Source organism: Gymnoscopelus braueri, assembly GCF_963280865.1.
Source record: "Gymnoscopelus braueri genome assembly, chromosome: 20".
NCBI classification, from domain to species: Eukaryota; Metazoa; Chordata; class Actinopteri; order Myctophiformes; family Myctophidae; genus Gymnoscopelus; species Gymnoscopelus braueri.
In genome coordinates, this window is record NC_137622.1 from 26,155,183 (window position 1) to 26,167,199 (window position 12,017).

General features: G+C 40.5%; 1 protein-coding gene across 1 annotated transcript in view; it reads right to left on the reverse strand.

Annotated features, from left to right (window-relative positions):
- The window catches only part of lingo2 (leucine rich repeat and Ig domain containing 2), a gene marked incomplete at its 3' end in the record, with an annotated part of 308,227 nt that overhangs the window by 120,903 nt on the left and 175,307 nt on the right, over positions 1–12,017 (reverse strand). The window contains exon 4 of the mRNA XM_080415729.1: positions 6,732–6,840. The remainder of the gene's footprint in view (positions 1–6,731; positions 6,841–12,017) is intronic.

The window sequence follows — 12,017 nt, forward strand, 5'->3', positions numbered from 1 at the left end:
GCACCCAGAGGGATTCTGCCTCAAAATAGCTGCACAGGGAAGATATTATCGGAACTCTCAGATAAATCAGAACTTAGCTGCAATGAGATGGGCACTACAGGGAGCTAAAAGAAATTGTTTGTTTCTTAATATTTCACCTGCACAGGTTATTAATTTGATTCCTTACTTTTACAGCCATTCAGTGTACAATTTAACAGCAAAATGTGCACAGTTTTTATTATTATTATTAGCTATGTTACTAATGCTATTAGTAAAATAAGTTTTACTCTAATGTGCAGGGCCGGCGCGTCCATACAGGCGACCTAGGCCGCCGCCTAGAGCGGCAGTTTGGAGAGGCGTCAAAAAAAGTCGGAAAAAAATAATAATAATGATAATAAATCGTTAAAATCAGAATTAAATAACATAACCCTAACCTAACCCTAACCCTAAAACCGAAATAAAGAAGCCAAAAACGTATCATAATCCGCGCGGGGGCGCATCAGAGGAATCTCGCCTAGAGCGCTGATCAGCCTAGAACCGGCGCTGCTAATGTGCCTGTACACAAGATGTAACAATAAAGCACAACCTTGAACTTTGAAGAGAAACAACGTAGTTGACGGGCATTTTTCGTCATAGTTTTAGCCCCTTTGCCTCTCTGTTTTATAAGTTTACCACAAAATAAGCTACACACCAAATTAAAACCTGGTCAGGGTGTTCCTCTCATTGCAGCAAGCGGCATACTGTAGAAACATTGGCCAGGTTAGTCACAGAGGGTCCACTTACTATAGTCAGAGAGAGAACCCCCTTTACACTTCTAAGTGTGGTATACAGTTAGTCACAGAGGGTCCACTTACTATAGTCAGAGAGAGAACCCCCTTTACACTTCTAAGTGTCTAAGTGTGGTATACTGTAAAGTCTGATTCATACTTAGTTGTATGTGCACCAGTGACGTGCAGTAAAAATGGATGATCTACAAACTCAAAAGGCGTTGCGATGTGCCGCCCGTTGTGAGCTTGTAGAAGATCATCTATTTTTTGGTGTAGACACGGCTCAAAAACAAGTATAAATCAGGCATAAGTCCTGCAGGTAGAGTTAAAAATATGTTTAAATGGTGTGGGGAAAACACAGCAAAAAACAAATAACTCCACTGTTTAGGATAATAACAGCTTTTCAACACCTGGATGTGTGTAGTCCCTTGATGAAGCCGTGGATCTCCGCCTCCACTCTAATTAAGAGCTCTGTCACAATTTCCATTGCTCTATGCGTGGAACGGAGTCTGACAGGTGAGGACTTCTGAGGGGCAACAACTCTTTCCATGGTTATTTTGAAAGGCAACTCGCCCTGCCTATTACATAGCGTCACTCTCGGTTGGAAACCTTGTATGTCTGTTACTTTTCAGGAAATAGGAAAACTAACCTGTGTTCCAATGGATCCAATGAAGTTATTATTTATACACAAGCTCTAGTGAATACTTCTCATTGGTTCAATATTTATAAAAACAAGACAGAAAGACAGACTTAACCACTTTCACTCATTTGCGAAAAAAAAGAGAAAACACTTAAGGCATTAAGACCGGGAACGCATCTGTGCCATTTTAGATTTTAGCCATAACCATTATTTTATACTTTGGCTATTCAAAAATAGTAGATATACAAGCTTATAACGCGGCACCGATATAAGTTATGAGCTTGTAGATCTGCTATTTTTGAAAAATCTAGAATTTTCTTTTTTCTTTGAATATGCCTATCTATTTATTCTTTTCAAGCAAACTTTGACTCCCTGGAATATTTTCAGATGGGGGTCCGCAGCCAAATACATATCATTTATGGGTGATTGACATGGAAAATGACGCTTTCCCGGTCTTAAGGCGGTTACACACCGGCGAATATGCGAATATACGCAAAATTCGGACTCGTTCCGAATAATTAAAAGACGCTTTTTTCGCTCCGCGAAACTGGTGAGGAAGCTTGCATTGACTTTATAAGGTTTTAAAAAAAAACGTATTATTCGCATGAAAGAAATCGCCCCGGTGTGTAAGGACCTATAGGGTTTGAATATCCACGTTATTATTAAGTTAGTAATTGTAAGTGTAAGTAGTAGACACTACTTACTTGATCTACAGTAAAACAGTCCTCTTGATTAAGTAAAATCATTTAATTGCTATCTGAAAATATTTGTTTAGTTATTTATTTTTTTGGCAGTTAACTTCTGGGTGACCACAAATTGGATTTGAAGGTGTGCCAACAGTTGTATTTATCACCAAAACACTTTCTATCACACTGCCCCATTACTGTTATCTCAATAGTAAATGCATCCCACCCATTAAATAATGAAGTACACTAATTGGATGAAAGCAGAACAAGATAATGGCAGTTTTCTTGCAGTGTGAGTGCCTGTGTTCTATACCACTGACATTTATGTAGAGAGTGTGTGTGTGTGTGTGTGTGTGTGTGTGTGTGTGTGTGTGTGTGTGTGTGTGTGTGTGTGTGTGTGTGTGTGTGTGTGTTTGCGCGCGCGTGCGTGCGAGCGTGCGTGCGCTTATATTTCAAGCAATCTCAAGATGTCTGTTTGAGTTCAAGTAACTTGGCCTAAATAATTACATAGATTAATCAAACAATCAAGATAAAAAATAATAATAAGTAAGATGAATTGATTACGACAATACTTGCATCCCTAGTAGTAGTTTTAGATGCACTCATAATGCAGATGCTTAATCTCTTTCTACATCGCCCTAATTATTCGTAATACATGCTTAACAAAGCAATTTGCCATCACCACCACCATAAATAGTTTCCATTGTTGTCAGCTACGCTGTCAAAACAACCCTGAAAAATTCACTCTTGTCTAATTCACTCTTATCAAATAACAACAACTGGTCTTGAAAGTGGGATTGAAAGTGGATGGGTTGGTGTGAGGTGTTTGGGGAGCTTGCAATTTGAACACATGAAGAATTAGAGGAATTAGGCAAGGAATGATTGCCTCCATTCCAATGTTAGTCACACAATCAATACGATCTTCATTTACAGCAGAGTACACTCATCAGTAGTTAAGCCAGGTGGTTCTGTCAATGGCACAGGATGAAAAAGATGCATATTGATTCTCATTTACAATGACAGACATCCTTTATCGTCCAGTGGCAACAACATATTCACCATTCCTGATGCAACCCGCTGAAAGACAGTGCACAGCGCCTTAACTGTATTCCCTTGGGCAAGGCTCTGTTTCTTTATTGATTAGAGATGTCACAGTTTTATGGGGTGGCATAATTAGAAATTTTGCTTATGCAAACATCAGCAGAAGCAGTGGGACGATAGCACCCCCCCGCGCAGTGGGGCATTTTGAATAGGTGCATCAAACTTTGTCTTAATAGTTATGTCTTCTCTGTAGAAAACAGGGTGTCTTGATTTAGATGCAAAATACAATCCCATGCTTGGCTGGCTCCTCCCACGAGGGGCCGGGAGATTAAGATGATACGGTGATACTGAGGGAAATGACACTATCTGCCTTCAACCTGCACATCACTTCACACAACATCACCTCGGCTGCTTCTCCATCTCTTTCTCTCGCTCTTGTTGTGCAAATGCGCACCCACTCAAAACACACAATCTCATGACAGGTCGGGCTGTTGGGAGGGGAGAGACAACTGGAGTTTGGCTTGTTAATTAAAACTCTTGTCAGGATGATATGTTAGATGAGAGATGGAGTTGCAGCTCATCTGAACACGCCTGACAAAACACGCACCATTTCTATAGGCCTTGACTGTTCAACGCCACAATGACTGATTTATTTTAAATTATTATTGGCATGTTAATGTGGCCGGCAGCTATTGTCTCCCTTCACACATTTTGCCCTGCATCCATCCTCGTCTTGTATAATCCTTGAATTTTGAGCAGTAGAATCAAATGTGTGCGTTGGAATGTGAAACTCCAGTGAGTTGAGCAGCTTAGCACCAGACCATTCACTGAGCTTTATGATGATGGAAGAGAAGGAAATGGTGGGACTTGTTCGATGTCTACATCTACAGTATTAACCCATTAAGACCTGAGCCAGATTCTACGAAATGTCTTCTAAATCATTTTTTTTTTTAAACCTATGTTGCTAAATCAGTGGTTCTCAAACTTTTTCATGTCAAGGACCCCCAAAAAATGTATTTGGCCGAGGACCCCCATCTCAAAATATTTAGTTCCAGGGACCCCCCTAGAAGCAAAGATTTGAGTTACAAATGTTTGCTTTAAAAATATATATATATATTTTCAAAGATTTTCACACATTTTCACAATAAAAAAAAATAGCAGATCTACAAGCTCGTAGAGCGGCACTTGTGTTGCGCTATGGGCTTGTATATCTGCTATTTTTGAATAGCCAAATAAAAGTAAAATGACACAGATGCGTTGCCGGTCTCAATGGGTTAAGACAATGCAATCATGATGGAACAAACTCATTTCACATGGTGCCCTCATATCAAGTGAGCATTAAATAATTACTGAAATGGATTTGAAAAGTAATCAATCAAAGAATCAATCATAAATCTCACCTGACTGACCTCGCTAGTCAATAAAGAGCGGTCACGTAAAGAGCTGGCATCTCTTTGCTTGGTGCACTGCCCTACCTCAGCTGATCATTATTCAGCATCGGTATCTTGGTCTGGATATCTGAACCTATGCATATAAATGAATCGTGTCCAGGTACTGCACGTAGCACTGTACGTAAATCTGTCAACCAATTAAAGTTGCTCTTACACCGGGGCGCATAATGGTGCAAATGTGGGGGGAAAGGCTCATTGGCAAGTAGTGAGAGGAAAACACCTGTGGATGGAATACCCTTGGGAGGTGATATGAGATATTCCACACACAGATGTCAATCTAAACCGCATGCTAAATAAAGATCCATGTATTCATTGTGACTGACAACTCCTAAACATAAAGGCTTTCTTTAGAAGCCGTTTTGGGTTACTGCAGGCGAAGGCTTTATGGTGGCATCAGCTCAATAGATTCAGTCTATGCTCGGCGGTAGGAAATCACAGGATGACTACATAAGACCTTTCCCTCAGACGGGACGCTCACCCTGGCATTTTGGCCTGCTATTCCTAAGCCACGTTGACGCTGTTAAATGTATTCACCTACAATGAGTTGTGTGTCTGGGGTCAGAGGGGAAGCCACTGGGGAATAATGCAGAGCACATGAGGCCAATAAAATGAAGTGGATGGTACAGTAGGTAGGCGTTCAGCACTGAATAAAACCGATGTCTTACATAGCTGAGAGAGAGAGAGAGAGAGAGAGAGAGAGAGAGAGAGAGAGAGAGAGAGAGAGAGAGAAGGAACAATAGAGTACCAAAGTCCTGACGTCACTCCCACTACCCCTGGGTCACAGCTTTATTTTTGGTATTGACATATGAGACATATGACATATGAGAACTGTGTTCCAAAAATAAACAAACCACCCCAGTGATGTTGTCAAGTATGTGACTCTGTGTCATTCATGATATTGAGTTACATTTGATAACGTCTGTGTTTGGAAAATGTATTTTTATTTTCTCTGATGCAATTATGCATTTATGCAAATCTACTCTTTGCATAAATTAGTACTTTTTCACCGGCAGTTGATGCTCGTATCCATACGAGTAAAATCGGCGGGGTGATTTATTTATTTCTGGAACACAGTTCTTATATGACACAATCTAAGATTTGCCTAAGGGAATTCCATTACAAAAAATAACACAGTGACCCAGGGGGATAGCGCCCTCTAGCGGCAGTGATGTCAGACTTCGCCACTCTATGTCGGAACAAGCCCGAATACCTAAGACATAGAAAATGTGTGTGTGTGTACATAAATATCATATATTAAAATTGCCTAATGGGAGGACCGGCTGGCCGGTCGGTAGACCACGTCGTCGCGCTCATGTCACTATGACTCAGCCACAACCATATAAGGAGTTCCCAATGCAGCTACGCCCAAATATGTCTACAGTGTGTTGTCTGTCCTCAATGTGTCGTCATGCCCATATACAGTATGGGTACATACTGATGACATCAGGGATCTCCATATATGGTCATAAAAGAGACAAGGACTGACAGATACAGAGATCTCCATATATGAGCATATCAGTAGGATTGGCGCTGCGACGTAGGTATGAGGGCCGCGTAGCGACCCGACCTCTAGTATACACACACACACAAATGTATACTATATGTATCCATGTGGTTGTTCAATTTAGTGCTTCCATTTATGCTCGCACCCGCTTATATTTGTACCTTAATTAATTCTGTATATCACCAAGACAAATCACACCACTTACAGCAGCTGTAATAGCATTCTAGCAAAGTCTTAATGATATGTTCCCTCAGCCTTCATCATAACTTAATGATAAGGTGCATGACAGGCTTTGATTCAAGGGAATTCTGTTGAGCAATATATTAAACATAAATACGCAATCAGGCTTGTTCATTTAATTTTCAGTCCTGTTTTCACCATACCCATAACTCGAATACTAAGATGCTAATTGCTCACACGTGTCTGCCAACTTATAGAAGTTCAAGATGGCTGAAAATTACACAGTAGGGAACAACGGAGTCATGTCAACCTGACCTGACCAAAAGTGCAGAGATAAAATACTTTTTCTCTAAGGTTCCTCTCCTAACTGTCATAAATAAACCTTTTAGCTCCTCCGGGGGAGAGTCACAAAGGGAATCAAATCATCCAAAATGTGCTGTTGAGAACAAAACAGATAAGAGACAGTAAATGTCTGCTGCTTACCACTTTGAGAAGCAATCATCCCCTCAGCCATGGCCTGTTCTCTCTCTTTTTCTCTTTCGTCTTCTTTTTCTTCCTCTTATGTGGTTATCCCTCTTTCTTAAGCTTTTATCTGCGTTTGAGAGGAGGGTAGAAAAGAAGAACAGAGTGAGAAATTGTGGGTGAGCCTATGACTATATACTTTGATAATCGATATACAAAGAAGACCATTTCAAAACACATCTTGAACAGAAAAAAAAGAAATGAAAATTTAAAAAAAATAAAAATAAATGGGAACGTTCACAAATTCAGACTCTTAGATCCCAGAGAGATAAAAACGAAGGAATCGATAACAGCAACGTTGACAGCACATCACTAAGAAACCCGGCTATACACTGTTTTTACAAGCTACAGTATATGAAACAATGGGTATGCTTTCACCTCTCCTGTGTGCGTGTGTGTGTGTGTGTGTGTGTGTGTGTGTGTGTGTGTGTGTGTGTGTGTGTGTGTGTGTGTGTGTGTGTGTGTACAGATATATTGTACAGTATATACACAGTACTGCATGTGTGTAATTTTTTTTTACCTAAGCTTGCGGTCTCAGTCTATAGTCCCCCAGTCCACAGTACAAAAAATGGATTTCTTTATGACGGGTTTCTGATCCTTTTCCTGTCTGCAGCACACAATGTGACCTCAGTAATGCACACTGGCCTCAGTCTGCCACTCTCTCTGCTATAATGAGTCCCCTCATCCAGGCTGCAGGGGAAGCACGGAGGCTAGTGATTATGTGAAAGGCGTGCCTGAGCTGTTAATGCGATGATGAGAGAGAGAGATAGATAGGGAATGAGCGAGAGAGAGAGAGAGAGAGAGAGAGAGAGAGAGAGGGAGAGGGAGAGAGAGAGCGCGCTTTCCACCTCTAAGTCCAAAGGCAGGCATAAAAAAAAGAAGTTTGTTTCAGAACATTCTTGTTAAAATCACTCTTGACACCCTGCGCTATTAGTACGCCATTAAGAGTTCAAGGACAATGGCTGTCCTGTTTTTTGATCATTTATCCGGTGGATCCCCTCGTTAAGCCTGAACCCTCTTTTCCACCACGCCCGCAGAATATTGATGAGCTGCGAAGGAGTGATTTTGTTGAATTCATAATAACCTTTTCCGCGTCTGTCCTTGCACTCGATGGATGAGCCAAGAGTCTGGGTCACAAATTAAATCAATGAATTCATACAGCAGATATCGCTGTAGATTAGCTATTTCTTTAATGATGACATTAGACCAAGTGGTGCTCTTTCTCAACCCCCGCAGCCTGCGTACAGTAGATTACCCCATTTACAGTATATAATACCCGGTATAGAATTACGTCTCTTGTATGTCTTACACAGTGGCCTTGTAGCGTACTGTACTGCATGTTGTCCCTGTACCACATATGCTACTATCTACTTATGTTACAGCAGGGGTCCTCAACAGGGGACCCGTGGCCCCTTGGGGGTCCTCAGAGTAACTACAGGGGGTCCGCCAAATCTTTGTGTGATGGGGAAATGCCGAAACTGCCGTTGGGAGCTTGTAGATCTGCTATTTTCTGAGAGTTGGTGTAGAGGGAAAAAGAGCAGACCAAGTACAGAGCCAACGTTCAAGTTGACTAAATATTGAGGGTTTAAAAGGTTAACTGTCTGAAAAATACATATTAACATGAATCCAACATTATATTATGAAGTCTATGAATCTATGAAATCTATGAAAAAGTTTAATCTGCAACACAATGTTATACAATATGTAGTGGGGGTCCCTGCTTCATCTCTCTCTCTCTCAGCTAAGGGGTCCTTGGGCTGAAAGACGTTGAAGACCCCTGTGTTACAGCATTGGCCATCAGCACGTCTCTGCTCCATAGCAACCATGACATATACAGAATATAACATCTATTGTGAATTGCATCTATTGAGTAGCAATGGCTCAGGAGGGAAGAGCGAGGACACTTGTCCTTGAGCAGGACACCAAACCCCTAACTGCCCCCGGTGAGCAGGTGGGTACCTTGCATGGCTGCCTCCGCTTTTGTGTGTGTGTGTGTGTGTGTGTGTGTGTGTGTGTGTGTGTGTGTGTGTGTGTGTGTGTGTGTGTGTGTGTGTGTGTGATGGATGCATTGCCACGCTATTTCCCACCTGGAAGAAAGAAGCACACAGTCAACTCAATAGCGTTACTCCTTACTTGTAAGTGTCTTATTATGCACCAGCATCTGGATCCTGTTATACAGTAGATAACAGTTTCATCAGCATTTGCTCTTAACTGCCATGCTGTGAAACCCAGCTGTAATTGGTACCTTATTTTTTGCAGGATAGCATATTGCGTAGATGTCTGTGTTTGTGTGCGTGCGTTTGATCATTCCGTTGATCAAAGGAAAATTTGAGAGCAACAGTACAGTAGATATTATTCTTCAGCAGCCGTACTATTCATCATGGAACACAAAATTGATTCTGAGGAAGGTACTGCTGTACTTGGTTGGTTGGAACAATATAAAGCTAACAATAATGATGGGGATCTCAGAGGGTCAAGAGCCGCATCTTGAGAGTGAGATATTAGTTGCTTCTATATCAATTCTCATTTCTCATTTCCCACAGTAGTGTCATAAACAGACACCAACAGCAATAGCTGCTTAAGAGACAATTTGTCATTAAAAAAACACACTATCTACTAATGGTGTTTTTGATATTCAGATGATGATGAGGTCGGATTTTAGCACAGTTGCTTTCATTAAGTTCCCATAACCCCTTCCTCTTTAAATGATCTCAGTGCTGTGAACATAGTGGCTGTTCACTAACAAACTCATTTCTAACCAATTGGCTACAAATAAACGAGTCCACAATTATTCAAAGACGCAGCTGTTGATCTACATTTTGTAGAATGCACTCAGGCAACTGGCTTTTAAGGACGCATTTCATATGTCATATTGTTGCTTTCGGGTACAAACCTTGTATCTCCATATTTCTTTTTCATAAATTAATGCCCTACTTCATTGTATGACAGTGTCACGCAAAAGTACCCTAAAAAATTGAGATGCAACAACGCGTTGTGAACTTGTAGATGTGCCATTTTCTTTTCTTTTCTTCTTTTCTTTTAGTTTATTTAAATCTTCATCTATAATGACATGCCCAAATATGCACTCCAGGTTGGCAGTGTTTAAGTATGTCTGTGGGTTTTATGAATTACATTTTTGTATTTATCCAAAGAAAAGTAGTAACAAGAGCTTGTGACTACAGTATATACAGGATGTAATGACTAATATCTATACAAACTAAATTGTGTTCGGGGGAGGGAAGCCAGGTGGGGCGGGTGATCATACATATTCCTATGGTGTGGGGTGGCACCTGTCAGCGAGGAATGTTGAATAGGAGGAGTAGGATGGAGTGCTACATCCTCCCTGTGGGGGGCTTCTCACTGGCAGGTGAGCCCAACAGCAGTGGCAAGCAGTGGGAGGAATTACATGGCATAACAATATTGGGAGATAAGAAACGGGTAAAAAATTATAATTGGTTACTCTAAAATACATTAAAAAAAAACACAGTTTTGGACATACGTTTCCAAACGACAGCAGAGATATGTTAAAAATGTTGATCAGACAGAGGAAAGATTCTACTAAAAGATACGCAGTCCACAAACCATGAACCATGAGCATAAAGCCATAACAGCGTAAAAATGTGCTGTTCTGTAGAACGCAATGATGTTTATTATGGCAGTAAAATGCTTTGATTCATTGTTGACCGTTTAGCTAAAAGTGAGCGTGATGGGAAAATTAAATCATATGCCCAATAACTCTGCCTTAAACTCCTTCCTAAAACGAACTGTTTTTCGAGTAATGATACTCTGCTAATAAAGCAAAACTAATTACTTTGCACAGCTGGACATGTTTTATGTGTTCCTTTCCATCTTTGGCATTAGATTGCTTGTAAATGTATGCCTGATTTATAGTAATATTCGGTGGGTGCAATGACAAGTAGCTAATTAATCGCATTATTATGCCAATTAAGAAGTAGGTTTGCTCTCCAGTCAAAGTGGGAAATGCAAGTGGGAGTTAAGGTGAGTCATTTCCACCATTCCCTCTTATTCACAAATAAAAACAACCTTTCACTTTCAGTCAAGGAAAAAAATGTATCTGAGAATTTAAATCTATCACTTCTACTGTAGCTCTTCATTATCCACCATGCAGTTAAGGTTTGGCCCGAGGTTGACAAACAATCAGCGCTATTGATCACCACCAGTGACAATAGTTTGTTTATTTTCTATTATTTATGTTCGAAGCAAATAGCCTAGTCTTCACAGTGACCTTCTGTATTGACAAAATCCCTTTTAAATCACTTCTGCTTGGGAGAATTTGACTTATTTTGGAATGGATTGAGGAGAAAGGTATGCCACCCCTTCAAGCATTTGTCCTGCATTCAATCATTCCTTATTACTCCAGACAATCCTCTCCTGATTGTTTCACAGTAGAACCAGAGGGGGAAATGAATTCAGCAAGCATGCAGTGGGGAGGTAGGACAATTGTTACCTACAGTGCATCTACTGTATACTGTATCTTGTATAGAGGGTCATGCTTTAGTGATTTTTTTTCACATGCTACTGTGTTATTTATTTATATATAGCATACAGTTATTTAGAATAACTAACCAATCTTTAGAAACAGTTCAATCTGACATCATATCTACATGAACCCTATCATCCCTATTCTTGGGTAAACATTTGCCGAAAATAGCAGTTATACAAGCTCACAATGAATTGCGTTGCGACATGTTGTGAGCTTGTAGATTGGCCAAAAGATTTGGTGTAGAGGGAAAAAGATTGGACCAAGTACATCACTGACCCCGGTCAACTAAGTCAACTAAAAGTATAGAGGGTTTAAATGTATAAAATGATCTGAATAACAATTTGAACTATTTTACAGTCTAATGGGTGGGGTGCATTACAACAATGTCTTTGCCTCATTTTCCCTTGTACACATTTGTTGTAATTATTAGTGTGTGTGTGTGTGTGTGTGTGTGTGTGTGTGTGTGTGTGTGTGTGTGTGTGTGTGTGTGTGTGTGTGTGTGTGTGTGTGTATCTAATGTGGACAATCTCTGTGTTTATGTATGCAGTGTTGTTTGTTATTGGCCATCTCATCAATTAGAATGTGTGTGTGCATGCAGATGCATATTCTGTGTGTATGTCCTGTGTGTGTATCTGCCTGAAGTAAATGTGTATGTGCATTTTTGTGTGTATTCTGTGCACACAAGTTTAGTCTGTGCATTGAACAGTGAAACCGTGGCCGCGTGTCTGAACACACACATCTGA